Raw genomic sequence first — 24,313 nt, forward strand, 5'->3', positions numbered from 1 at the left:
GGGACTGCTTCTATTTTGGAACTCCACACTCCATCCAAAGCACTGTCTCAACCTCGCACAGCTGAACATAACTTAAAGGGCATGAAAGACCCCCCACATCCCCCGCCACCAGCGGTATTTAAAGGGATCATGCAGGAGTTACAGATTAGTTGCTGGATTATTTGTTTGGGCTGCTGGTGCATTTGAACGTGCCTCCTGTGTTGCTCTTGCACTGTCTCTGGGAACGGTGCGCCCAGATATTAAAAATGCTGAACAGATTTTTGGAGCCTGTATTATTACTCAGAATGCTGATATATTGCAACTGGGGTGTTTTTTGTTTTCTCCTGGTCTGGATGAGTGCCACTCCCTTTCTTCCTTTTCCCTCTTGCAGTTTTACCTTGGAGGGAAAGACGTCAGTCTCAGGTCACTTTTCAGGAAGCTGCAAGCCTGTGTATTGGGACGTGCCACTTTCCACAGACTTGGTCTCCTGATCTGCAGCATTTAACTCCAGTTGTTGTGTGAAAAATTACTGCAGTTTTAAACTGGCAGTTCCAGAATTAATTGTTTCCAAATCAGACATTTCCCGAAACAGAGAGAGCGAGAGACACAACGTTAACGGTTGGCAACGTTTAAACTGCCACAATTGAGAGGCGAAATAACTTCACGTTGCTGACTTTAAAAAAGCAAGCAGACAGTGTGTGTGTTTGGAGAGAGTGCACTGTGAATGGCCACATTGAAAGCAGTGAGATTAAACTGTGCTCCAAACTGAGTGTTAAGGTGAGTAAAAGGCACTGGTTTGGGTGGAGCATTGCGCTCAGGATGAGAGATTTTCTTGACGGTGCCAATTAATCTGCACCAGAAAATCATCCCCTGACTGGGTTCAAACCCAGGACGACAAATGAGTTTTAAATATTGCATCCTAACCACTAGACCACCAGGGGAGTTACCATCAATCCCCTGGAAACAGATACATGAGGCTGAACACATGGCTCCCTACAGTAGCAGCAGTGTCACCAGCAGAGGGCTTGAGTTGCCATTTCCACTTTGAGAGACTTTTCGCAGACAGTGAAATGGGAAACATCCATTCAGGAAGTTATCGCTTCTCGGCCTTTTTGCTCAGATCCAGTGTAGTTTCTGTTCTTATCAGTTTAATATCTGATACGTCCCCTATCTGGGGACCGAATATTAAATTGATTTTTGGAACAGAGAGATGGAACGAGAGCTTGCTCCGTCCACTCCGCGCATCGACCTGGTATAGCAGTGCTTCCAGGATCGGTGCAGCTCCCTTCGGGGAGATTCGAAAAACAAAAAGCAGATTTTGTTTCTTTTTTGGACCATATGTTATTACTGTAGTCAATATTGTTATAAAAGAAGGAAAACTTTTTACAGCTGCTTGACCATGCTCTCCTTTCCTTCGTAGGTTGTTGCTCGCTACGCGTTGTTCCTCGCCCGGCCGGTGTGCCATGTTGCCAACGCCGCTGACGCCACTTTCACTCCTGCTCAGCAAGGTAAGCAGCCACCATTGTGTTTTTCTTCCCGTATCTGTCCATGGGGACTTGGCCTATATTTCAGGGTGAGGCCTCACCACGTTTCCCGCTCGACAGCTAAGCTGGAGGTTGCCCCCTGTTGGATTTCCGTGCGACTGCAGGCACGGGCGCCTCTATTGGAAAAGGATGGGTGGGTGGGTGGGGGTTGGTTGTGTTGGGCACATGCACCCCGCCCTGCCCGCCACGCCTGCTGCAGTCTATTGCCCATGCCACCCTGCCTGTCTCCTACGATTTATTGCCGGGAACCAGCCTTAGGAAACCCCAGACTTTACTTGGCAGCTGCAGGACCGATTCTGCGCTCCATTGAGATCCTGCGCGCCCGTTGATTAAGCACCCGAAAATGCAAAAGCTGTGATCGTGTTACCTCAGCCAAAGGGAAGGGGGGTGTTACGCAGATGGCTTTTCATCTTGGTTAGATGTCCTGGCAAAAAATGTTCTCTTGCTCAAAGTCTGCCGGCCACTCTTCACACCTAAGCTCAGTCACCCAACACCATTTTGAAGAAGGAGAGAGAGTCCGAGGAAGAATGGAGCAGGAGCGGGAGTTTACCGGTTATCGCTTCTCGGCCTTTTGGCTCAGATCAAGTGTAGTTTCTGTTCTTATCAGTTTAATGTCTGATACGTCCCCTATCTGGGGACCGAATATTAAATTGCTTTTTGGAACAGGGAGATGGAACAAGAGCTTGCTCCGTCCACTCCGCGCATCGACCTGGTATTGCAGTGCTTCCAGGATCGGTGCAGCTCCCTTCGGGGAGATTCAAAAAACAAAAAGCAGATTTTGTTTCTTTTTTGGACCATATGTTATTACTGTAGTCAATATTGTTGGAAAAGACGGAAAACTTTTTACAGCTGCTTGACCATGCTCTCCTTTCCTTCGTAGGTTGTTGCTCGCTACGCGTTGTTTCTCACCCGGCCGGTGCGCCATGTTGCCAACGCCGCTGACGCCACTTTCACTCCTGCTCAGCAAGGTAAGCAGCCACCATTGTGTTTTTCTTCCCGTATCTGTCCATGGGGACTTGGCCGATATTTCAGGGTGAGGCCTGACCACGTTTCCTGCTCGACAGCTAAGCTGGAGGTTGCCCCCTGTTGGATTTCTGTGCAACGGCCGCCTCTATTGGAAAAGGATGGGTGGGTGGGTGGGGGTTGGTGGTGTTGGGCACATGCACCCCGCCCTGCCCGCCACGCCTGCTGCAGTCTATTCCCATGCCACCCTGCCTGTCTTCTATGACTTATTGCCGGGAACCAGCCTTAGGAAACCCCAGACTTTACTTGGCAGCTGCAGGACTGATTCCGCGCTCCATTGACTTGGTCTCCTCACCTGAAACATTTAACTCCAGTTATTGTGTGAAAAATTACTGCAGTTTTAAACTGGCAGTTCCAGAATTAATTGTTTCCAAGTCAGACATTTCCCGAAACAGAGAGCGCGAGAGAGACACAATGTTAAAGGTTGGCAATGTTTAAACTGCCACAAGTGAGAGGCGAAATATCCTCACGTTGCTGACTTTAAAAAAGCAAGCCGACAGTGTGTGTGTTTGGAGAGAGTGCACTGTGAATGGCCACATTGGAAGCTGTGCCATTTCCACTTTGACAGTCTTTTCACAGTCAGTGATGGTGCCAATTAATCTGCACCAGAAAATCATCCCCTGACTGGGTTCAAACCCAGGACGACAAATGAGTTTTAAATATTGCATCCTAACCACCAGACCACCAGGGGAGTTACCATCAATCCCCTGGAAACATATACATAAGGCTGAACACATGGCTCCCTACAGTAGCAGCAGTGGCACCAGCAGAGGGCTTGAGTTGCCATTTCCACTTTGAGAGACTTTTCGCAGACAGTGAAATGGGAAACATCCATTCAGGAAGTTATTGCTTCTCGGCCTTTTTGCTCAGATCCAGTGTAGTTTCTGTTCTTATCAGTTTAATATCTGATACGTCCCCTATCTGTGGACCGAATATTAAATTGATTTTTGGAACAGGGAGATGGAACAAGAGCTTGCTCCGTCCACTCCGCGCATCGACCTGGTATAGCAGTGCTTCCAGGATCGGTGCAGCTCCCTTCGGGGAGATTCGAAAAACAAAAACAGATTTTGTTTCTTTTTTGGACCATATGTTATTACTGTAGTCAATATTGTTATAAAAGAAGGAAAACTTTTTACAGCTGCTTGACCATGCTCTCCTTTCCTTCGTAGGTTGATGCTCGCTACGCGTTGTTCCTCGCCCGGCCGGTGCGCCATGTTGCCAACGCCGCTGACGCCACTTTCACTCCTGCTCAGCAAGGTAAGCAGCCACCATTGTGTTTTTCTTCCCGTATCTGTCCATGGGGACTTGGCCTATATTTCAGGGTGAGGCCTCACCACGTTTCCCGCTCGACAGCTAAGCTGGAGGTTGCCCCCTGTTGGATTTCCGTGCGACTGCAGGCACGGCCGCCTCCATTGGAAAAGGATGGGTGGGTGGGTGGATGGGGGTTGGTGGTGTTGGGCACATGCACCCCGCCCTGCCCGCCACGCCTGCTGCAGTCTATTGCCCATGCCACCCTGCCTGTCTCCTACGACTTATTGCCGGGAACCAGCCTTAGCAAACCCCAGACTTTACTTGGCAGCTGCAGGACCGATTCTGCGCTCCATTGAGATCCTGCGCGCCCGTTGATTAAGCACCCGAAAATGCAAAAGCTGTGATCGTGTTACCTCAGCCAAAGGGAAGGGGGGTGTTACGCAGATGGCTTTTCATCTTGGTTAGATGTCCTGGCAAAAAATGTTCTCTTGCTCAAAGTCTGCCGGCCACTCTTCACACCTAAGCTCAGTCACCCAACACCATTTTGAAGAAGTAGAGAGAGTCCGAGGAAGAATGGAGCAGGAGCGGGAGTTTACCGGTTATCGCTTCTCGGCCTTTTGGCTCAGATCAAGTGTAGTTTCTGTTCTTATCAGTTTAATATCTGATACGTCCCCTCTCTGGGGACCAAATATTAGGTGCAGGGAGGATGTTCCCGATGGCTGGGGAGTCCAGAACCAGGGGTCACAGTCTCAGGATACGGGGTATGCCATTTAGAACCGAGAGGAGGAGAAATTTCTTCACTCAGAGTGTGGTGAACCTGTGGAATTCTCTGCCACAGAAGGCAGTGGAGGCCAAGTCATTGGATGTATTCAAGAAGGAGATAGATATATTTCTTCATGCTAAAGGGATCAAGGGAGATGGGGAAAAAGCGGGAACAGGGTACTGAGTTAGACGATCAGCCATGATCATTTTGAATGGCCTACTCTTGCTCCTATTTTCTATGTTTCTCTGTTCTCTATGTCCCGGTTCATCCCAAACAGTCCGATAACAAAGGACGCTGTGCTCTACGGGCTGTTCCCCGGGACGCACACAGAGGCAGATATCAACTGCTGCTGGAAGACCATCATGTCGGTGAAGAAGGCCCTTTGGTCCACCCGAAACCTGCTGGTCTTCCAGCTGAAGGAGCTGTCCAGGATTGAGTGTTGCCGAGTGGCACATTCCAAGATCCAGGAGTACGTGCTGCGGGACGCACTGAGGCGAGGTGCGACCTACGCAAAAGCTCTACGGGGAAAGGCACCGTGGAAGGCCACCCCACCTTGTATTGTACAGAATGTATTAGAAGATTTGGATTGTGACTTCAATTGTAATAACGGGATCGTAGTGTGTACGATCTGCATTTAATTGCCTCTCCTTTAAAATCCTCATTCTCTACCGCCCACCCAAGTCCCACACAAAGTTTCTCACTGAGATATCTTCACTGATTTCCTCCCTCAGCCTCTGCACCGAGCGACTTCTCATCCTTGATGATTTCAACGTCCATCTCAACTCATCATGCTCTCTCTCCTCTGAGTTCACTGCCCTCATTTCCTCCCTTAATCTCTCCCCTCCCATTCTCACTGCCATTCAGGCTACATCCCGGGCCCTGTTGGTCAGTTCTGGCGACAAGACGTTCGGCCAAATGTCATCATTGGTGACCATGCCTTCAGTTGCCTCGGCCCTAAGCTCTGGAATTCCCTCCCTAAACCTCTCTGCCTCTCTACCTCTCTCGCCTCCTTTAAAACACTCCTTAAAACCTACCACTTTGACCAAGCTTTTGGTCACCTGTCCTAATATCTCCTTATGTGTCCCAGTGTCAAATTTTGTTTGATAATCGCTCCTGTGAAGCACCTTGGGAAGTTTCACTCCATTAAAGGCCCAATATAAATGCAAGTTGTTATTGTTGTATTGGTTTGAACTGTATTGCTTGAAATTTCATTTCTCTTTTTACATTGAACTGTGTGTATCCGTAAATTTTATGAAATAAAATATAAATAGACATTGAAAAAATGCTTAATTAATGATCACGGGCAAAGAAGTAGCTGGAGAGAGAAGAGAGGGTGTGAGTGACTCCATAATTGTGAGCTACTCAAAGGCATCTCGGTCTAAGAATTCAATAGTCGATCTGTTACTTCGAGGTTTCCCCTGAAGGAGGGCGGGGGGAGAGTGAAACTTTCCTGCAGCCCCTGCAATGGTGGAGCAAGTCCTTATTCCATCTCTGTGTTGCAAAATTTAATATTTGGCCCCCAGATAGGGGACATCACATGGTAATTTGTTAAGAATGTTACACTTGATCTTAACCAAAAGCCATGAAATTATAATTTGTAAACTCCCTCCTGCTCTGATCTGTCTGCCCCCCTTAAGATTTTTTTGTGGCCCATTGTGAAGCCAGATTTAGTTCTCTGACCATTTATTTCTGCTCAGTTAATGGGCCTGATGTCTGCTTTTGTTTAATGGGCTGGAGTCGGGGGAGGGGTCATGGTGTTGGCCCATCTCTGTACCTGAAACCTGTCTGTGTCAGCAGGAGGGCTGGAGACAACAATACCCACTCACACCCAAACTGAGGAAAAGACAAGACACACAGTGCTGGGAGCGGATGAAACAGCAGCATTTTAGGTTCTACCTGGATTTTACGCAGGCAAGAGATGATTGAACGAGTTAAATGTTTCTCCTTTAGAAACCACGACTGATGGCAGAAAGAATACAGAGCGCTGATCTGTCACAGAGCACTCACAAGTAGAGGCCGGCCAAGCGTATTGCCAGGAGGAGTCTGGAAGCTACAGGAAGCACAAGAAACCAGGACGTAACACTGAAAGGGCAAAAAAAAGGAGACCAGCTGGGAGAGATAAAGGGGTCAGAGGGCAAAGGCTGTGACACACGCTCAGGTAAGCTCACTATTTTGTATTTCAAGTCAAAAGTTTTGTGACAGACTTTTTGACAGTATGGATAGTTTTCACTTTTCGAGCAGCTAGGATAAGCCTGTTCCCTTCCTCGAGCGTCACGTCACACCCCTGCATGGTGGTTTCCTTCTGCCCTCCCTCGCCATTTACCTTGGCAGCCGCACACGGACTGATTGTAGTTTGAAATGACGATAAAAAGAAAGGAGAGAGGAAATCAGCACAGGCTGGCAGTCACTGTGCTGTGCACGGATGGAGTTTTGTTCCCAAGTTTAGCTTGTGAACAACTGTGGGTTGGGGTTGAAAAATTCTAAAATTTTGAAGAAAATAATCTTTAAGAAGGAAGGGAAAAGATTCAAAAGAAATCTCATCTCGAGCAATTGCCCAAACAACAATGGTGTAAACACTTTAAGATAACTGCTTGACAAACTGCAGAGGAAGCTGCAGACATTCCCACCTCTATTCTTTTTGTGATTATAATCATTCACTGGCAGCGGTTGCTAAGGAGATGCTGGCTGAGCTGTGCTGTATTTTGGAGCGACTGGCCTCGGCTTTCCGATTGCACCCCGGGGGCAGTAACTCATTTGTACGACACTGATTTAAAGGGACTGCTTCTATTTTGGAACTCCACACTCCATCCAAAGCACTGTCTCAACCTCGCACAGCTGAACATAACTTAAAGGGCATGAAAGACCCCCCACATCCCCCGCCACCAGCGGTATTTAAAGGGATCATGCAGGAGTTACAGATTAGTTGCTGGATTATTTGTTTGGGCTGCTGGTGCATTTGAACGTGCCTCCTGTGTTGCTCTTGCACTGTCTCTGGGAACGGTGCGCCCAGATATTAAAAATGCTGAACAGATTTTTGGAGCCTGTATTATTACTCAGAATGCTGATATATTGCAACTGGGGTGTTTTTTGTTTTCTCCTGGTCTGGATGAGTGCCACTCCCTTTCTTCCTTTTCCCTCTTGCAGTTTTACCTTGGAGGGAAAGACGTCAGTCTCAGGTCACTTTTCAGGAAGCTGCAAGCCTGTGTATTGGGACGTGCCACTTTCCACAGACTTGGTCTCCTGATCTGCAGCATTTAACTCCAGTTGTTGTGTGAAAAATTACTGCAGTTTTAAACTGGCAGTTCCAGAATTAATTGTTTCCAAATCAGACATTTCCCGAAACAGAGAGAGCGAGAGACACAACGTTAACGGTTGGCAACGTTTAAACTGCCACAATTGAGAGGCGAAATAACTTCACGTTGCTGACTTTAAAAAAGCAAGCAGACAGTGTGTGTGTTTGGAGAGAGTGCACTGTGAATGGCCACATTGAAAGCAGTGAGATTAAACTGTGCTCCAAACTGAGTGTTAAGGTGAGTAAAAGGCACTGGTTTGGGTGGAGCATTGCGCTCAGGATGAGAGATTTTCTTGACGGTGCCAATTAATCTGCACCAGAAAATCATCCCCTGACTGGGTTCAAACCCAGGACGACAAATGAGTTTTAAATATTGCATCCTAACCACTAGACCACCAGGGGAGTTACCATCAATCCCCTGGAAACAGATACATGAGGCTGAACACATGGCTCCCTACAGTAGCAGCAGTGTCACCAGCAGAGGGCTTGAGTTGCCATTTCCACTTTGAGAGACTTTTCGCAGACAGTGAAATGGGAAACATCCATTCAGGAAGTTATCGCTTCTCGGCCTTTTTGCTCAGATCCAGTGTAGTTTCTGTTCTTATCAGTTTAATATCTGATACGTCCCCTATCTGGGGACCGAATATTAAATTGATTTTTGGAACAGAGAGATGGAACGAGAGCTTGCTCCGTCCACTCCGCGCATCGACCTGGTATAGCAGTGCTTCCAGGATCGGTGCAGCTCCCTTCGGGGAGATTCGAAAAACAAAAAGCAGATTTTGTTTCTTTTTTGGACCATATGTTATTACTGTAGTCAATATTGTTATAAAAGAAGGAAAACTTTTTACAGCTGCTTGACCATGCTCTCCTTTCCTTCGTAGGTTGTTGCTCGCTACGCGTTGTTCCTCGCCCGGCCGGTGTGCCATGTTGCCAACGCCGCTGACGCCACTTTCACTCCTGCTCAGCAAGGTAAGCAGCCACCATTGTGTTTTTCTTCCCGTATCTGTCCATGGGGACTTGGCCTATATTTCAGGGTGAGGCCTGACCACGTTTCCCGCTCGACAGCTAAGCTGGAGGTTGCCCCCTGTTGGATTTCCGTGCGACTGCAGGCACGGGCGCCTCTATTGGAAAAGGATGGGTGGGTGGGTGGGGGTTGGTTGTGTTGGGCACATGCACCCCGCCCTGCCCGCCACGCCTGCTGCAGTCTATTGCCCATGCCACCCTGCCTGTCTCCTACGATTTATTGCCGGGAACCAGCTTAGGAAACCCCAGACTTTACTTGGCAGCTGCAGGACCGATTCTGCGCTCCATTGAGATCCTGCGCGCCCGTTGATTAAGCACCCGAAAATGCAAAAGCTGTGATCGTGTTACCTCAGCCAAAGGGAAGGGGGGTGTTACGCAGATGGCTTTTCATCTTGGTTAGATGTCCTGGCAAAAAATGTTCTCTTGCTCAAAGTCTGCCGGCCACTCTTCACACCTAAGCTCAGTCACCCAACACCATTTTGAAGAAGGAGAGAGAGTCCGAGGAAGAATGGAGCAGGAGCGGGAGTTTACCGGTTATCGCTTCTCGGCCTTTTGGCTCAGATCAAGTGTAGTTTCTGTTCTTATCAGTTTAATGTCTGATACGTCCCCTATCTGGGGACCGAATATTAAATTGCTTTTTGGAACAGGGAGATGGAACAAGAGCTTGCTCCGTCCACTCCGCGCATCGACCTGGTATTGCAGTGCTTCCAGGATCGGTGCAGCTCCCTTCGGGGAGATTCAAAAAACAAAAAGCAGATTTTGTTTCTTTTTTGGACCATATGTTATTACTGTAGTCAATATTGTTGGAAAAGACGGAAAACTTTTTACAGCTGCTTGACCATGCTCTCCTTTCCTTCGTAGGTTGTTGCTCGCTACGCGTTGTTTCTCACCCGGCCGGTGCGCCATGTTGCCAACGCCGCTGACGCCACTTTCACTCCTGCTCAGCAAGGTAAGCAGCCACCATTGTGTTTTTCTTCCCGTATCTGTCCATGGGGACTTGGCCGATATTTCAGGGTGAGGCCTGACCACGTTTCCTGCTCGACAGCTAAGCTGGAGGTTGCCCCCTGTTGGATTTCTGTGCAACGGCCGCCTCTATTGGAAAAGGATGGGTGGGTGGGTGGGGGTTGGTGGTGTTGGGCACATGCACCCCGCCCTGCCCGCCACGCCTGCTGCAGTCTATTCCCATGCCACCCTGCCTGTCTTCTATGACTTATTGCCGGGAACCAGCCTTAGGAAACCCCAGACTTTACTTGGCAGCTGCAGGACTGATTCCGCGCTCCATTGACTTGGTCTCCTCACCTGAAACATTTAACTCCAGTTATTGTGTGAAAAATTACTGCAGTTTTAAACTGGCAGTTCCAGAATTAATTGTTTCCAAGTCAGACATTTCCCGAAACAGAGAGCGCGAGAGAGACACAATGTTAAAGGTTGGCAATGTTTAAACTGCCACAAGTGAGAGGCGAAATATCCTCACGTTGCTGACTTTAAAAAAGCAAGCCGACAGTGTGTGTGTTTGGAGAGAGTGCACTGTGAATGGCCACATTGGAAGCTGTGCCATTTCCACTTTGACAGTCTTTTCACAGTCAGTGATGGTGCCAATTAATCTGCACCAGAAAATCATCCCCTGACTGGGTTCAAACCCAGGACGACAAATGAGTTTTAAATATTGCATCCTAACCACCAGACCACCAGGGGAGTTACCATCAATCCCCTGGAAACATATACATAAGGCTGAACACATGGCTCCCTACAGTAGCAGCAGTGGCACCAGCAGAGGGCTTGAGTTGCCATTTCCACTTTGAGAGACTTTTCGCAGACAGTGAAATGGGAAACATCCATTCAGGAAGTTATTGCTTCTCGGCCTTTTTGCTCAGATCCAGTGTAGTTTCTGTTCTTATCAGTTTAATATCTGATACGTCCCCTATCTGTGGACCGAATATTAAATTGATTTTTGGAACAGGGAGATGGAACAAGAGCTTGCTCCGTCCACTCCGCGCATCGACCTGGTATAGCAGTGCTTCCAGGATCGGTGCAGCTCCCTTCGGGGAGATTCGAAAAACAAAAACAGATTTTGTTTCTTTTTTGGACCATATGTTATTACTGTAGTCAATATTGTTATAAAAGAAGGAAAACTTTTTACAGCTGCTTGACCATGCTCTCCTTTCCTTCGTAGGTTGATGCTCGCTACGCGTTGTTCCTCGCCCGGCCGGTGCGCCATGTTGCCAACGCCGCTGACGCCACTTTCACTCCTGCTCAGCAAGGTAAGCAGCCACCATTGTGTTTTTCTTCCCGTATCTGTCCATGGGGACTTGGCCTATATTTCAGGGTGAGGCCTCACCACGTTTCCCGCTCGACAGCTAAGCTGGAGGTTGCCCCCTGTTGGATTTCCGTGCGACTGCAGGCACGGCCGCCTCCATTGGAAAAGGATGGGTGGGTGGGTGGATGGGGGTTGGTGGTGTTGGGCACATGCACCCCGCCCTGCCCGCCACGCCTGCAGCAGTCTATTGCCCATGCCACCCTGCCTGTCTCCTACGACTTATTGCCGGGAACCAGCCTTAGCAAACCCCAGACTTTACTTGGCAGCTGCAGGACCGATTCTGCGCTCCATTGAGATCCTGCGCGCCCGTTGATTAAGCACCCGAAAATGCAAAAGCTGTGATCGTGTTACCTCAGCCAAAGGGAAGGGGGGTGTTACGCAGATGGCTTTTCATCTTGGTTAGATGTCCTGGCAAAAAATGTTCTCTTGCTCAAAGTCTGCCGGCCACTCTTCACACCTAAGCTCAGTCACCCAACACCATTTTGAAGAAGTAGAGAGAGTCCGAGGAAGAATGGAGCAGGAGCGGGAGTTTACCGGTTATCGCTTCTCGGCCTTTTGGCTCAGATCAAGTGTAGTTTCTGTTCTTATCAGTTTAATATCTGATACGTCCCCTCTCTGGGGACCAAATATTAGGTGCAGGGAGGATGTTCCCGATGGCTGGGGAGTCCAGAACCAGGGGTCACAGTCTCAGGATACGGGGTATGCCATTTAGAACCGAGAGGAGGAGAAATTTCTTCACTCAGAGTGTGGTGAACCTGTGGAATTCTCTGCCACAGAAGGCAGTGGAGGCCAAGTCATTGGATGTATTCAAGAAGGAGATAGATATATTTCTTCATGCTAAAGGGATCAAGGGAGATGGGGAAAAAGCGGGAACAGGGTACTGAGTTAGACGATCAGCCATGATCATTTTGAATGGCCTACTCTTGCTCCTATTTTCTATGTTTCTCTGTTCTCTATGTCCCGGTTCATCCCAAACAGTCCGATAACAAAGGACGCTGTGCTCTACGGGCTGTTCCCCGGGACGCACACAGAGGCAGATATCAACTGCTGCTGGAAGACCATCATGTCGGTGAAGAAGGCCCTTTGGTCCACCCGAAACCTGCTGGTCTTCCAGCTGAAGGAGCTGTCCAGGATTGAGTGTTGCCGAGTGGCACATTCCAAGATCCAGGAGTACGTGCTGCGGGACGCACTGAGGCGAGGTGCGACCTACGCAAAAGCTCTACGGGGAAAGGCACCGTGGAAGGCCACCCCACCTTGTATTGTACAGAATGTATTAGAAGATTTGGATTGTGACTTCAATTGTAATAACGGGATCGTAGTGTGTACGATCTGCATTTAATTGCCTCTCCTTTAAAATCCTCATTCTCTACCGCCCACCCAAGTCCCACACAAAGTTTCTCACTGAGATATCTTCACTGATTTCCTCCCTCAGCCTCTGCACCGAGCGACTTCTCATCCTTGATGATTTCAACGTCCATCTCAACTCATCATGCTCTCTCTCCTCTGAGTTCACTGCCCTCATTTCCTCCCTTAATCTCTCCCCTCCCATTCTCACTGCCATTCAGGCTACATCCCGGGCCCTGTTGGTCAGTTCTGGCGACAAGACGTTCGGCCAAATGTCATCATTGGTGACCATGCCTTCAGTTGCCTCGGCCCTAAGCTCTGGAATTCCCTCCCTAAACCTCTCTGCCTCTCTACCTCTCTCGCCTCCTTTAAAACACTCCTTAAAACCTACCACTTTGACCAAGCTTTTGGTCACCTGTCCTAATATCTCCTTATGTGTCCCAGTGTCAAATTTTGTTTGATAATCGCTCCTGTGAAGCACCTTGGGAAGTTTCACTCCATTAAAGGCCCAATATAAATGCAAGTTGTTATTGTTGTATTGGTTTGAACTGTATTGCTTGAAATTTCATTTCTCTTTTTACATTGAACTGTGTGTATCCGTAAATTTTATGAAATAAAATATAAATAGACATTGAAAAAATGCTTAATTAATGATCACGGGCAAAGAAGTAGCTGGAGAGAGAAGAGAGGGTGTGAGTGACTCCATAATTGTGAGCTACTCAAAGGCATCTCGGTCTAAGAATTCAATAGTCGATCTGTTACTTCGAGGTTTCCCCTGAAGGAGGGCGGGGGGAGAGTGAAACTTTCCTGCAGCCCCTGCAATGGTGGAGCAAGTCCTTATTCCATCTCTGTGTTGCAAAATTTAATATTTGGCCCCCAGATAGGGGACATCACATGGTAATTTGTTAAGAATGTTACACTTGATCTTAACCAAAAGCCATGAAATTATAATTTGTAAACTCCCTCCTGCTCTGATCTGTCTGCCCCCCTTAAGATTTTTTTGTGGCCCATTGTGAAGCCAGATTTAGTTCTCTGACCATTTATTTCTGCTCAGTTAATGGGCCTGATGTCTGCTTTTGTTTAATGGGCTGGAGTCGGGGGAGGGGTCATGGTGTTGGCCCATCTCTGTACCTGAAACCTGTCTGTGTCAGCAGGAGGGCTGGAGACAACAATACCCACTCACACCCAAACTGAGGAAAAGACAAGACACACAGTGCTGGGAGCGGATGAAACAGCAGCATTTTAGGTTCTACCTGGATTTTACGCAGGCAAGAGATGATTGAACGAGTTAAATGTTTCTCCTTTAGAAACCACGACTGATGGCAGAAAGAATACAGAGCGCTGATCTGTCACAGAGCACTCACAAGTAGAGGCCGGCCAAGCGTATTGCCAGGAGGAGTCTGGAAGCTACAGGAAGCACAAGAAACCAGGACGTAACACTGAAAGGGCAAAAAAAAGGAGACCAGCTGGGAGAGATAAAGGGGTCAGAGGGCAAAGGCTGTGACACACGCTCAGGTAAGCTCACTATTTTGTATTTCAAGTCAAAAGTTTTGTGACAGACTTTTTGACAGTATGGATAGTTTTCACTTTTCGAGCAGCTAGGATAAGCCTGTTCCCTTCCTCGAGCGTCACGTCACACCCCTGCATGGTGGTTTCCTTCTGCCCTCCCTCGCCATTTACCTTGGCAGCCGCACACGGACTGATTGTAGTTTGAAATGACGATAAAAAGAAAGGAGAGAGGAAATCAGCACAGGCTGGCAGTCACTGTGCTGTGCACGGATGGAGTTTTGTTCCCAAGTTTAGCTTGTGAACAACTGTGGGTTGGGGTTGAAAAATTCTAAAATTTTGAAGAAAATAATCTTTAAGAAGGAAGGGAAAAGATTCAAAAGAAATCTCATCTCGAGCAATTGCCCAAACAACAATGGTGTAAACACTTTAAGATAACTGCTTGACAAACTGCAGAGGAAGCTGCAGACATTCCCACCTCTATTCTTTTTGTGATTATAATCATTCACTGGCAGCGGTTGCTAAGGAGATGCTGGCTGAGCTGTGCTGTATTTTGGAGCGACTGGCCTCGGCTTTCCGATTGCACCCCGGGGGCAGTAACTCATTTGTACGACACTGATTTAAAGGGACTGCTTCTATTTTGGAACTCCACACTCCATCCAAAGCACTGTCTCAACCTCGCACAGCTGAACATAACTTAAAGGGCATGAAAGACCCCCCACATCCCCCGCCACCAGCGGTATTTAAAGGGATCATGCAGGAGTTACAGATTAGTTGCTGGATTATTTGTTTGGGCTGCTGGTGCATTTGAACGTGCCTCCTGTGTTGCTCTTGCACTGTCTCTGGGAACGGTGCGCCCAGATATTAAAAATGCTGAACAGATTTTTGGAGCCTGTATTATTACTCAGAATGCTGATATATTGCAACTGGGGTGTTTTTTGTTTTCTCCTGGTCTGGATGAGTGCCACTCCCTTTCTTCCTTTTCCCTCTTGCAGTTTTACCTTGGAGGGAAAGACGTCAGTCTCAGGTCACTTTTCAGGAAGCTGCAAGCCTGTGTATTGGGACGTGCCACTTTCCACAGACTTGGTCTCCTGATCTGCAGCATTTAACTCCAGTTGTTGTGTGAAAAATTACTGCAGTTTTAAACTGGCAGTTCCAGAATTAATTGTTTCCAAATCAGACATTTCCCGAAACAGAGAGAGCGAGAGACACAACGTTAACGGTTGGCAACGTTTAAACTGCCACAATTGAGAGGCGAAATAACTTCACGTTGCTGACTTTAAAAAAGCAAGCAGACAGTGTGTGTGTTTGGAGAGAGTGCACTGTGAATGGCCACATTGAAAGCAGTGAGATTAAACTGTGCTCCAAACTGAGTGTTAAGGTGAGTAAAAGGCACTGGTTTGGGTGGAGCATTGCGCTCAGGATGAGAGATTTTCTTGACGGTGCCAATTAATCTGCACCAGAAAATCATCCCCTGACTGGGTTCAAACCCAGGACGACAAATGAGTTTTAAATATTGCATCCTAACCACTAGACCACCAGGGGAGTTACCATCAATCCCCTGGAAACAGATACATGAGGCTGAACACATGGCTCCCTACAGTAGCAGCAGTGTCACCAGCAGAGGGCTTGAGTTGCCATTTCCACTTTGAGAGACTTTTCGCAGACAGTGAAATGGGAAACATCCATTCAGGAAGTTATCGCTTCTCGGCCTTTTTGCTCAGATCCAGTGTAGTTTCTGTTCTTATCAGTTTAATATCTGATACGTCCCCTATCTGGGGACCGAATATTAAATTGATTTTTGGAACAGAGAGATGGAACGAGAGCTTGCTCCGTCCACTCCGCGCATCGACCTGGTATAGCAGTGCTTCCAGGATCGGTGCAGCTCCCTTCGGGGAGATTCGAAAAACAAAAAGCAGATTTTGTTTCTTTTTTGGACCATATGTTATTACTGTAGTCAATATTGTTATAAAAGAAGGAAAACTTTTTACAGCTGCTTGACCATGCTCTCCTTTCCTTCGTAGGTTGTTGCTCGCTACGCGTTGTTCCTCGCCCGGCCGGTGTGCCATGTTGCCAACGCCGCTGACGCCACTTTCACTCCTGCTCAGCAAGGTAAGCAGCCACCATTGTGTTTTTCTTCCCGTATCTGTCCATGGGGACTTGGCCTATATTTCAGGGTGAGGCCTGACCACGTTTCCCGCTCGACAGCTAAGCTGGAGGTTGCCCCCTGTTGGATTTCCGTGCGACTGCAGGCACGGGCGCCTCTATTGGAAAAGGATGGGTGGGTGGGTGGGGGTTGGTTGTGTTGGGCACATGCACCCCGCCCTGCCCGCCACGCCTGCTGCAGTCTATTGCCCATGCCACCCTGCCTGTCTCCTACGATTTATTGCCGGGAACCAGCCTTAGGAAACCCCAGACTTTACTTGGCAGCTGCAGGACCGATTCTGCGCTCCATTGAGATCCTGCGCGCCCGTTGATTAAGCACCCGAAAATGCAAAAGCTGTGATCGTGTTACCTCAGCCAAAGGGAAGGGGGGTGTTACGCAGATGGCTTTTCATCTTGGTTAGATGTCCTGGCAAAAAATGTTCTCTTGCTCAAAGTCTGCCGGCCACTCTTCACACCTAAGCTCAGTCACCCAACACCATTTTGAAGAAGGAGAGAGAGTCCGAGGAAGAATGGAGCAGGAGCGGGAGTTTACCGGTTATCGCTTCTCGGCCTTTTGGCTCAGATCAAGTGTAGTTTCTGTTCTTATCAGTTTAATGTCTGATACGTCCCCTATCTGGGGACCGAATATTAAATTGCTTTTTGGAACAGGGAGATGGAACAAGAGCTTGCTCCGTCCACTCCGCGCATCGACCTGGTATTGCAGTGCTTCCAGGATCGGTGCAGCTCCCTTCGGGGAGATTCAAAAAACAAAAAGCAGATTTTGTTTCTTTTTTGGACCATATGTTATTACTGTAGTCAATATTGTTGGAAAAGACGGAAAACTTTTTACAGCTGCTTGACCATGCTCTCCTTTCCTTCGTAGGTTGTTGCTCGCTACGCGTTGTTTCTCACCCGGCCGGTGCGCCATGTTGCCAACGCCGCTGACGCCACTTTCACTCCTGCTCAGCAAGGTAAGCAGCCACCATTGTGTTTTTCTTCCCGTATCTGTCCATGGGGACTTGGCCGATATTTCAGGGTGAGGCCTGACCACGTTTCCTGCTCGACAGCTAAGCTGGAGGTTGCCCCCTGTTGGATTTCTGTGCAACGGCCGCCTCTATTGGAAAAGGATGGGTGGGTGGGTGGGGGTTGGTGGTGTTGGGCACATGCACCCCGCCCTGCCCGCCACGCCTGCTGCAGTCTATTCCCATGCCACCCTGCCTGTCTTCTATGACTTATTGCCGGGAACCAGCCTTAGGAAACCCCAGACTTTACTTGGCAGCTGCAGGACTGATTCCGCGCTCCATTGACTTGGTCTCCTCACCTGAAACATTTAACTCCAGTTATTGTGTGAAAAATTACTGCAGTTTTAAACTGGCAGTTCCAGAATTAATTGTTTCCAAGTCAGACATTTCCCGAAACAGAGAGCGCGAGAGAGACACAATGTTAAAGGTTGGCAATGTTTAAACTGCCACAAGTGAGAGGCGAAATATCCTCACGTTGCTGACTTTAAAAAAGCAAGCCGACAGTGTGTGTGTTTGGAGAGAGTGCACTGTGAATGGCCACATTGGAAGCTGTGCCATTTCCACTTTGACAGTCTTTTCACAGTCAGTGATGGTGCCAATTAATCTGCACCAGAAAATCATCCCCTGACTGGGTTCAAACCCAGGACGACAAATGAGTTTTAAATATTGCATCCTAACCACCAGACCACCAGGGGAGTTACCATCAATCCCCTGGAAACATATACATAAGGCTGAACACATGGCTCCCTACAGTAGCAGCAGTGGCACCAGCAGAGGGCTTGAGTTGCCATTTCCACTTTGAGAGACTTTTCGCAGACAGTGAAATGGGAAACATCCATTCAGGAAGTTATTGCTTCTCGGCCTTTTTGCTCAGATCCAGTGTAGTTTCTGTTCTTATCAGTTTAATATCTGATACGTCCCCTATCTGTGGACCGAATATTAAATTGATTTTTGGAACAGGGAGATGGAACAAGAGCTTGCTCCGTCCACTCCGCGCATCGACCTGGTATAGCAGTGCTTCCAGGATCGGTGCAGCTCCCTTCGGGGAGATTCGAAAAACAAAAACAGATTTTGTTTCTTTTTTGGACCATATGTTATTACTGTAGTCAATATTGTTATAAAAGAAGGAAAACTTTTTACAGCTGCTTGACCATGCTCTCCTTTCCTTCGTAGGTTGATGCTCGCTACGCGTTGTTCCTCGCCCGGCCGGTGCGCCATGTTGCCAACGCCGCTGACGCCACTTTCACTCCTGCTCAGCAAGGTAAGCAGCCACCATTGTGTTTTTCTTCCCGTATCTGTCCATGGGGACTTGGCCTATATTTCAGGGTGAGGCCTCACCACGTTTCCCGCTCGACAGCTAAGCTGGAGGTTGCCCCCTGTTGGATTTCCGTGCGACTGCAGGCACGGCCGCCTCCATTGGAAAAGGATGGGTGGGTGGGTGGATGGGGGTTGGTGGTGTTGGGCACATGCACCCCGCCCTGCCCGCCACGCCTGCTGCAGTCTATTGCCCATGCCACCCTGCCTGTCTCCTACGACTTATTGCCGGGAACCAGCCTTAGCAAACCCCAGACTTTACTTGGCAGCTGCAGGACCGATTCTGCGCTCCATTGAGATCCTGCGCGCCCGTTGATTAAGCACCCGAAAATGCAAAAGCTGTGATCGTGTTACCTCAGCCAAAGGGAAGGGGGGTGTTACGCAGATGGCTTTTCATCTTGGTTAGATGTCCTGGCAAAAAATGTTCTCTTGCTCAAAGTCTGCCGGCCACTCTTCACACCTAAGCTCAGTCACCCAACACCATTTTGAAGAAGTAGAGAGAGTCCGAGGAAGAATGGAGCAGGAGCGGGAGTTTACCGGTTATCGCTTCTCGGCCTTTTGGCTCAGATCAAGTGTAGTTTCTGTTCTTATCAGTTTAATATCTGATACGTCCCCTCTCTGGGGACCAAATATTAGGTGCAGGGAGGATGTTCCCGATGGCTGGGGAGTCCAGAACCAGGGGTCACAGTCTCAGGATACGGGGTATGCCATTTAGAACCGAGAGGAGGAGAAATTTCTTCACTCAGAGTGTGGTGAACCTGTGGAATTCTCTGCCACAGAAGGCAGTGGAGGCCAAGTCATTGGATGTATTCAAGAAGGAGATAGATATATTTCTTCATGCTAAAGGGATCAAGGGAGATGGGGAAAAAGCGGGAACAGGGTACTGAGTTAGACGATCAGCCATGATCATTTTGAATGGCCTACTCTTGCTCCTATTTTCTATGTTTCTCTGTTCTCTATGTCCCGGTTCATCCCAAACAGTCCGATAACAAAGGACGCTGTGCTCTACGGGCTGTTCCCCGGGACGCACACAGAGGCAGATATCAACTGCTGCTGGAAGACCATCATGTCGGTGAAGAAGGCCCTTTGGTCCACCCGAAACCTGCTGGTCTTCCAGCTGAAGGAGCTGTCCAGGATTGAGTGTTGCCGAGTGGCACATTCCAAGATCCAGGAGTACGTGCTGCGGGACGCACTGAGGCGAGGTGCGACCTACGCAAAAGCTCTACGGGGAAAGGCACCGTGGAAGGCCACCCCACCTTGTATTGTACAGAATGTATTAGAAGATTTGGATTGTGACTTCAATTGTAATAACGGGATCGTAGTGTGTACGATCTGCATTTAATTGCCTCTCCTTTAAAATCCTCATTCTCTACCGCCCACCCAAGTCCCACACAAAGTTTCTCACTGAGATATCTTCACTGATTTCCTCCCTCAGCCTCTGCACCGAGCGACTTCTCATCCTTGATGATTTCAACGTCCATCTCAACTCATCATGCTCTCTCTCCTCTGAGTTCACTGCCCTCATTTCCTCCCTTAATCTCTCCCCTCCCATTCTCACTGCCATTCAGGCTACATCCCGGGCCCTGTTGGTCAGTTCTGGCGACAAGACGTTCGGCCAAATGTCATCATTGGTGACCATGCCTTCAGTTGCCTCGGCCCTAAGCTCTGGAATTCCCTCCCTAAACCTCTCTGCCTCTCTACCTCTCTCGCCTCCTTTAAAACACTCCTTAAAACCTACCACTTTGACCAAGCTTTTGGTCACCTGTCCTAATATCTCCTTATGTGTCCCAGTGTCAAATTTTGTTTGATAATCGCTCCTGTGAAGCACCTTGGGAAGTTTCACTCCATTAAAGGCCCAATATAAATGCAAGTTGTTATTGTTGTATTGGTTTGAACTGTATTGCTTGAAATTTCATTTCTCTTTTTACATTGAACTGTGTGTATCCGTAAATTTTATGAAATAAAATATAAATAGACATTGAAAAAATGCTTAATTAATGATCACGGGCAAAGAAGTAGCTGGAGAGAGAAGAGAGGGTGTGAGTGACTCCATAATTGTGAGCTACTCAAAGGCATCTCGGTCTAAGAATTCAATAGTCGATCTGTTACTTCGAGGTTTCCCCTGAAGGAGGGCGGGGGGAGAGTGAAACTTTCCTGCAGCCCCTGCAATGGTGGAGCAAGTCCTTATTCCATCTCTGTGTTGCAAAATTTAATATTTGGCCCCCAGATAGGGGACATCACATGGTAATTTGTTAAGAATGTTACACTTGATCTTAACCAAAAGCCAAGAAATTATAATTTGTAAACTCCCTCCTGCTCTGATCTGTCTGCCCCCCTTAAGATTTTTTTGTGGCCCATTGTGAAGCCAGATTTAGTTCTCTGACCATTTATTTCTGCTCAGTTAATGGGCCTGATGTCTGCTTTTGTTTAATGGGCTGGAGTCGGGGGAGGGGTCATGGTGTTGGCCCATCTCTGTACCTGAAACCTGTCTGTGTCAGCAGGAGGGCTGGAGACAACAATACCCACTCACACCCAAACTGAGGAAAAGACAAGACACACAGTGCTGGGAGCGGATGAAACAGCAGCATTTTAGGTTCTACCTGGATTTTACGCAGGCAAGAGATGATTGAACGAGTTAAATGTTTCTCCTTTAGAAACCACGACTGATGGCAGAAAGAATACAGAGCGCTGATCTGTCACAGAGCACTCACAAGTAGAGGCCGGCCAAGCGTATTGCCAGGAGGAGTCTGGAAGCTACAGGAAGCACAAGAAACCAGGACGTAACACTGAAAGGGCAAAAAAAAGGAGACCAGCTGGGAGAGATAAAGGGGTCAGAGGGCAAAGGCTGTGACACACGCTCAGGTAAGCTCACTATTTTGTATTTCAAGTCAAAAGTTTTGTGACAGACTTTTTGACAGTATGGATAGTTTTCACTTTTCGAGCAGCTAGGATAAGCCTGTTCCCTTCCTCGAGCGTCACGTCACACCCCTGCATGGTGGTTTCCTTCTGCCCTCCCTCGCCATTTACCTTGGCAGCCGCACACGGACTGATTGTAGTTTGAAATGACGATAAAAAGAAAGGAGAGAGGAAATCAGCACAGGCTGGCAGTCACTGTGCTGTGCACGGATGGAGTTTTGTTCCCAAGTTTAGCTTGTGAACAACTGTGGGTTGGGGTTGAAAAATTCTAAAATTTTGAAGAAAATAATCTTTAAGAAGGAAGGGAAAAGATTCAAAAGAAATCTCATCTCGAGCAATTGCCCAAACAACAATGGTGTAAACACTTTAAGATAACTGCTTGACAAACTGCAGAGGAAGCTGCAGACATTCCCACCTCTATTCTTTTTGTGATTATAATCATTCACTGGCAGCGGTTGCTAAGGAGATGCTGGCTGAGCTGTGCTGTATTTTGGAGCGACTGGCCTCGGCTTTCCGATTGCACCCCGGGGGCAGTAACTCATTTGTACGACACTGATTTAAAGGGACTGCTTCTATTTTGGAACTCCACACTCCATCCAAAGCACTGTCTCAACCTCGCACAGCTGAACATAACTTAAAGGGCATGAAAGACCCCCCACATCCCCCGCCACCAGCGGTATTTAAAGGGATCATGCAGGAGTTACAGATTAGTTGCTGGATTATTTGTTTGGGCTGCTGGTGCATTTGAACGTGCCTCCTGTGTTGCTCTTGCACTGTCTCTGGGAACGGTGCGCCCAGATATTAAAAATGCTGAACAGATTTTTGGAGCCTGTATTATTACTCAGAATGCTGATATATTGCAACTGGGGTGTTTTTTGTTTTCTCCTGGTCTGGATGAGTGCCACTCCCTTTCTTCCTTTTCCCTCTTGCAGTTTTACCTTGGAGGGAAAGACGTCAGTCTCAGGTCACTTTTCAGGAAGCTGCAAGCCTGTGTATTGGGACGTGCCACTTTCCACAGACTTGGTCTCCTGATCTGCAGCATTTAACTCCAGTTGTTGTGTGAAAAATTACTGCAGTTTTAAACTGGCAGTTCCAGAATTAATTGTTTCCAAATCAGACATTTCCCGAAACAGAGAGAGCGAGAGACACAACGTTAACGGTTGGCAACGTTTAAACTGCCACAATTGAGAGGCGAAATAACTTCACGTTGCTGACTTTAAAAAAGCAAGCAGACAGTGTGTGTGTTTGGAGAGAGTGCACTGTGAATGGCCACATTGAAAGCAGTGAGATTAAACTGTGCTCCAAACTGAGTGTTAAGGTGAGTAAAAGGCACTGGTTTGGGTGGAGCATTGCGCTCAGGATGAGAGATTTTCTTGACGGTGCCAATTAATCTGCACCAGAAAATCATCCCCTGACTGGGTTCAAACCCAGGACGACAAATGAGTTTTAAATATTGCATCCTAACCACTAGACCACCAGGGGAGTTACCATCAATCCCCTGGAAACAGATACATGAGGCTGAACACATGGCTCCCTACAGTAGCAGCAGTGTCACCAGCAGAGGGCTTGAGTTGCCATTTCCACTTTGAGAGACTTTTCGCAGACAGTGAAATGGGAAACATCCATTCAGGAAGTTATCGCTTCTCGGCCTTTTTGCTCAGATCCAGTGTAGTTTCTGTTCTTATCAGTTTAATATCTGATACGTCCCCTATCTGGGGACCGAATATTAAATTGATTTTTGGAACAGAGAGATGGAACGAGAGCTTGCTCCGTCCACTCCGCGCATCGACCTGGTATAGCAGTGCTTCCAGGATCGGTGCAGCTCCCTTCGGGGAGATTCGAAAAACAAAAAGCAGATTTTGTTTCTTTTTTGGACCATATGTTATTACTGTAGTCAATATTGTTATAAAAGAAGGAAAACTTTTTACAGCTGCTTGACCATGCTCTCCTTTCCTTCGTAGGTTGTTGCTCGCTACGCGTTGTTCCTCGCCCGGCCGGTGTGCCATGTTGCCAACGCCGCTGACGCCACTTTCACTCCTGCTCAGCAAGGTAAGCAGCCACCATTGTGTTTTTCTTCCCGTATCTGTCCATGGGGACTTGGCCTATATTTCAGGGTGAGGCCTCACCACGTTTCCCGCTCGACAGCTAAGCTGGAGGTTGCCCCCTGTTGGATTTCCGTGCGACTGCAGGCACGGGCGCCTCTATTGGAAAAGGATGGGTGGGTGGGTGGGGGTTGGTTGTGTTGGGCACATGCACCCCGCCCTGCCCGCCACGCCTGCTGCAGTCTATTGCCCATGCCACCCTGCCTGTCTCCTACGATTTATTGCCGGGAACCAGCCTTAGGAAACCCCAGACTTTACTTGGCAGCTGCAGGACCGATTCTGCGCTCCATTGAGATCCTGCGCGCCCGTTGATTAAGCACCCGAAAATGCAAAAGCTGTGATCGTGTTACCTCAGCCAAAGGGAAGGGGGGTGTTACGCAGATGGCTTTTCATCTTGGTTAGATGTCCTGGCAAAAAATGTTCTCTTGCTCAAAGTCTGCCGGCCACTCTTCACACCTAAGCTCAGTCACCCAACACCATTTTGAAGAAGGAGAGAGAGTCCGAGGAAGAATGGAGCAGGAGCGGGAGTTTACCGGTTATCGCTTCTCGGCCTTTTGGCTCAGATCAAGTGTAGTTTCTGTTCTTATCAGTTTAATGTCTGATACGTCCCCTATCTGGGGACCGAATATTAAATTGCTTTTTGGAACAGGGAGATGGAACAAGAGCTTGCTCCGTCCACTCCGCGCATCGACCTGGTATTGCAGTGCTTCCAGGATCGGTGCAGCTCCCTTCGGGGAGATTCAAAAAACAAAAAGCAGATTTTGTTTCTTTT

At 48.1% G+C, this 24,313-nt stretch overlaps 11 non-coding genes and 6 pseudogenes across 11 annotated transcripts; 14 read left to right on the forward strand and 3 right to left on the reverse strand.

Moving 5' to 3' along the window:
- Positions 1 to 1,074: 1,074 nt before the first annotated feature.
- Positions 1,075 to 1,265, forward strand: LOC137328270 (U2 spliceosomal RNA). Its single transcript, XR_010964752.1, has one exon. It is a non-coding gene; the product is annotated as a U2 spliceosomal RNA (small nuclear RNA).
- An 813-nt stretch (positions 1,266 to 2,078) lies between these two features.
- LOC137330910 (U2 spliceosomal RNA) lies at positions 2,079 to 2,269 on the forward strand. The gene has a single exon (XR_010965330.1). It is a non-coding gene; the product is annotated as a U2 spliceosomal RNA (small nuclear RNA).
- Positions 2,270 to 3,391: 1,122 nt separating this feature from the next.
- Positions 3,392 to 3,582, forward strand: LOC137328245 (U2 spliceosomal RNA). Its single transcript, XR_010964727.1, has one exon. It is a non-coding gene; the product is annotated as a U2 spliceosomal RNA (small nuclear RNA).
- Positions 3,583 to 4,398: 816 nt separating this feature from the next.
- LOC137328967 (U2 spliceosomal RNA) lies at positions 4,399 to 4,510 on the forward strand (annotated as a pseudogene).
- Positions 4,511 to 5,979: 1,469 nt separating this feature from the next.
- On the reverse strand, positions 5,980 to 6,152 carry LOC137330624 (U2 spliceosomal RNA; annotated as a pseudogene).
- A 2,256-nt stretch (positions 6,153 to 8,408) lies between these two features.
- On the forward strand, positions 8,409 to 8,599 carry LOC137328271 (U2 spliceosomal RNA). Its single transcript, XR_010964753.1, has one exon. It is a non-coding gene; the product is annotated as a U2 spliceosomal RNA (small nuclear RNA).
- An 812-nt stretch (positions 8,600 to 9,411) lies between these two features.
- Positions 9,412 to 9,602, forward strand: LOC137330911 (U2 spliceosomal RNA). Its single transcript, XR_010965331.1, has one exon. It is a non-coding gene; the product is annotated as a U2 spliceosomal RNA (small nuclear RNA).
- A 1,122-nt stretch (positions 9,603 to 10,724) lies between these two features.
- LOC137328247 (U2 spliceosomal RNA) lies at positions 10,725 to 10,915 on the forward strand. Its single transcript, XR_010964729.1, has one exon. It is a non-coding gene; the product is annotated as a U2 spliceosomal RNA (small nuclear RNA).
- Positions 10,916 to 11,731: 816 nt separating this feature from the next.
- On the forward strand, positions 11,732 to 11,843 carry LOC137328969 (U2 spliceosomal RNA; annotated as a pseudogene).
- Positions 11,844 to 13,312: 1,469 nt separating this feature from the next.
- LOC137330625 (U2 spliceosomal RNA) lies at positions 13,313 to 13,485 on the reverse strand (annotated as a pseudogene).
- Positions 13,486 to 15,741: 2,256 nt separating this feature from the next.
- Positions 15,742 to 15,932, forward strand: LOC137328272 (U2 spliceosomal RNA). Its single transcript, XR_010964754.1, has one exon. It is a non-coding gene; the product is annotated as a U2 spliceosomal RNA (small nuclear RNA).
- An 813-nt stretch (positions 15,933 to 16,745) lies between these two features.
- Positions 16,746 to 16,936, forward strand: LOC137330912 (U2 spliceosomal RNA). The gene has a single exon (XR_010965332.1). It is a non-coding gene; the product is annotated as a U2 spliceosomal RNA (small nuclear RNA).
- A 1,122-nt stretch (positions 16,937 to 18,058) lies between these two features.
- On the forward strand, positions 18,059 to 18,249 carry LOC137328248 (U2 spliceosomal RNA). The gene has a single exon (XR_010964730.1). It is a non-coding gene; the product is annotated as a U2 spliceosomal RNA (small nuclear RNA).
- An 816-nt stretch (positions 18,250 to 19,065) lies between these two features.
- On the forward strand, positions 19,066 to 19,177 carry LOC137328970 (U2 spliceosomal RNA; annotated as a pseudogene).
- A 1,469-nt stretch (positions 19,178 to 20,646) lies between these two features.
- Positions 20,647 to 20,819, reverse strand: LOC137330612 (U2 spliceosomal RNA; annotated as a pseudogene).
- Positions 20,820 to 23,075: 2,256 nt separating this feature from the next.
- On the forward strand, positions 23,076 to 23,266 carry LOC137328273 (U2 spliceosomal RNA). The gene has a single exon (XR_010964755.1). It is a non-coding gene; the product is annotated as a U2 spliceosomal RNA (small nuclear RNA).
- Positions 23,267 to 24,079: 813 nt separating this feature from the next.
- On the forward strand, positions 24,080 to 24,270 carry LOC137330913 (U2 spliceosomal RNA). Its single transcript, XR_010965333.1, has one exon. It is a non-coding gene; the product is annotated as a U2 spliceosomal RNA (small nuclear RNA).
- The last annotated feature ends 43 nt before the right edge of the window (positions 24,271 to 24,313 follow it).

This window comes from Heptranchias perlo, chromosome 12 (assembly GCF_035084215.1).
Source record: "Heptranchias perlo isolate sHepPer1 chromosome 12, sHepPer1.hap1, whole genome shotgun sequence".
Classification (NCBI taxonomy): domain Eukaryota; kingdom Metazoa; phylum Chordata; class Chondrichthyes; order Hexanchiformes; family Hexanchidae; genus Heptranchias; species Heptranchias perlo.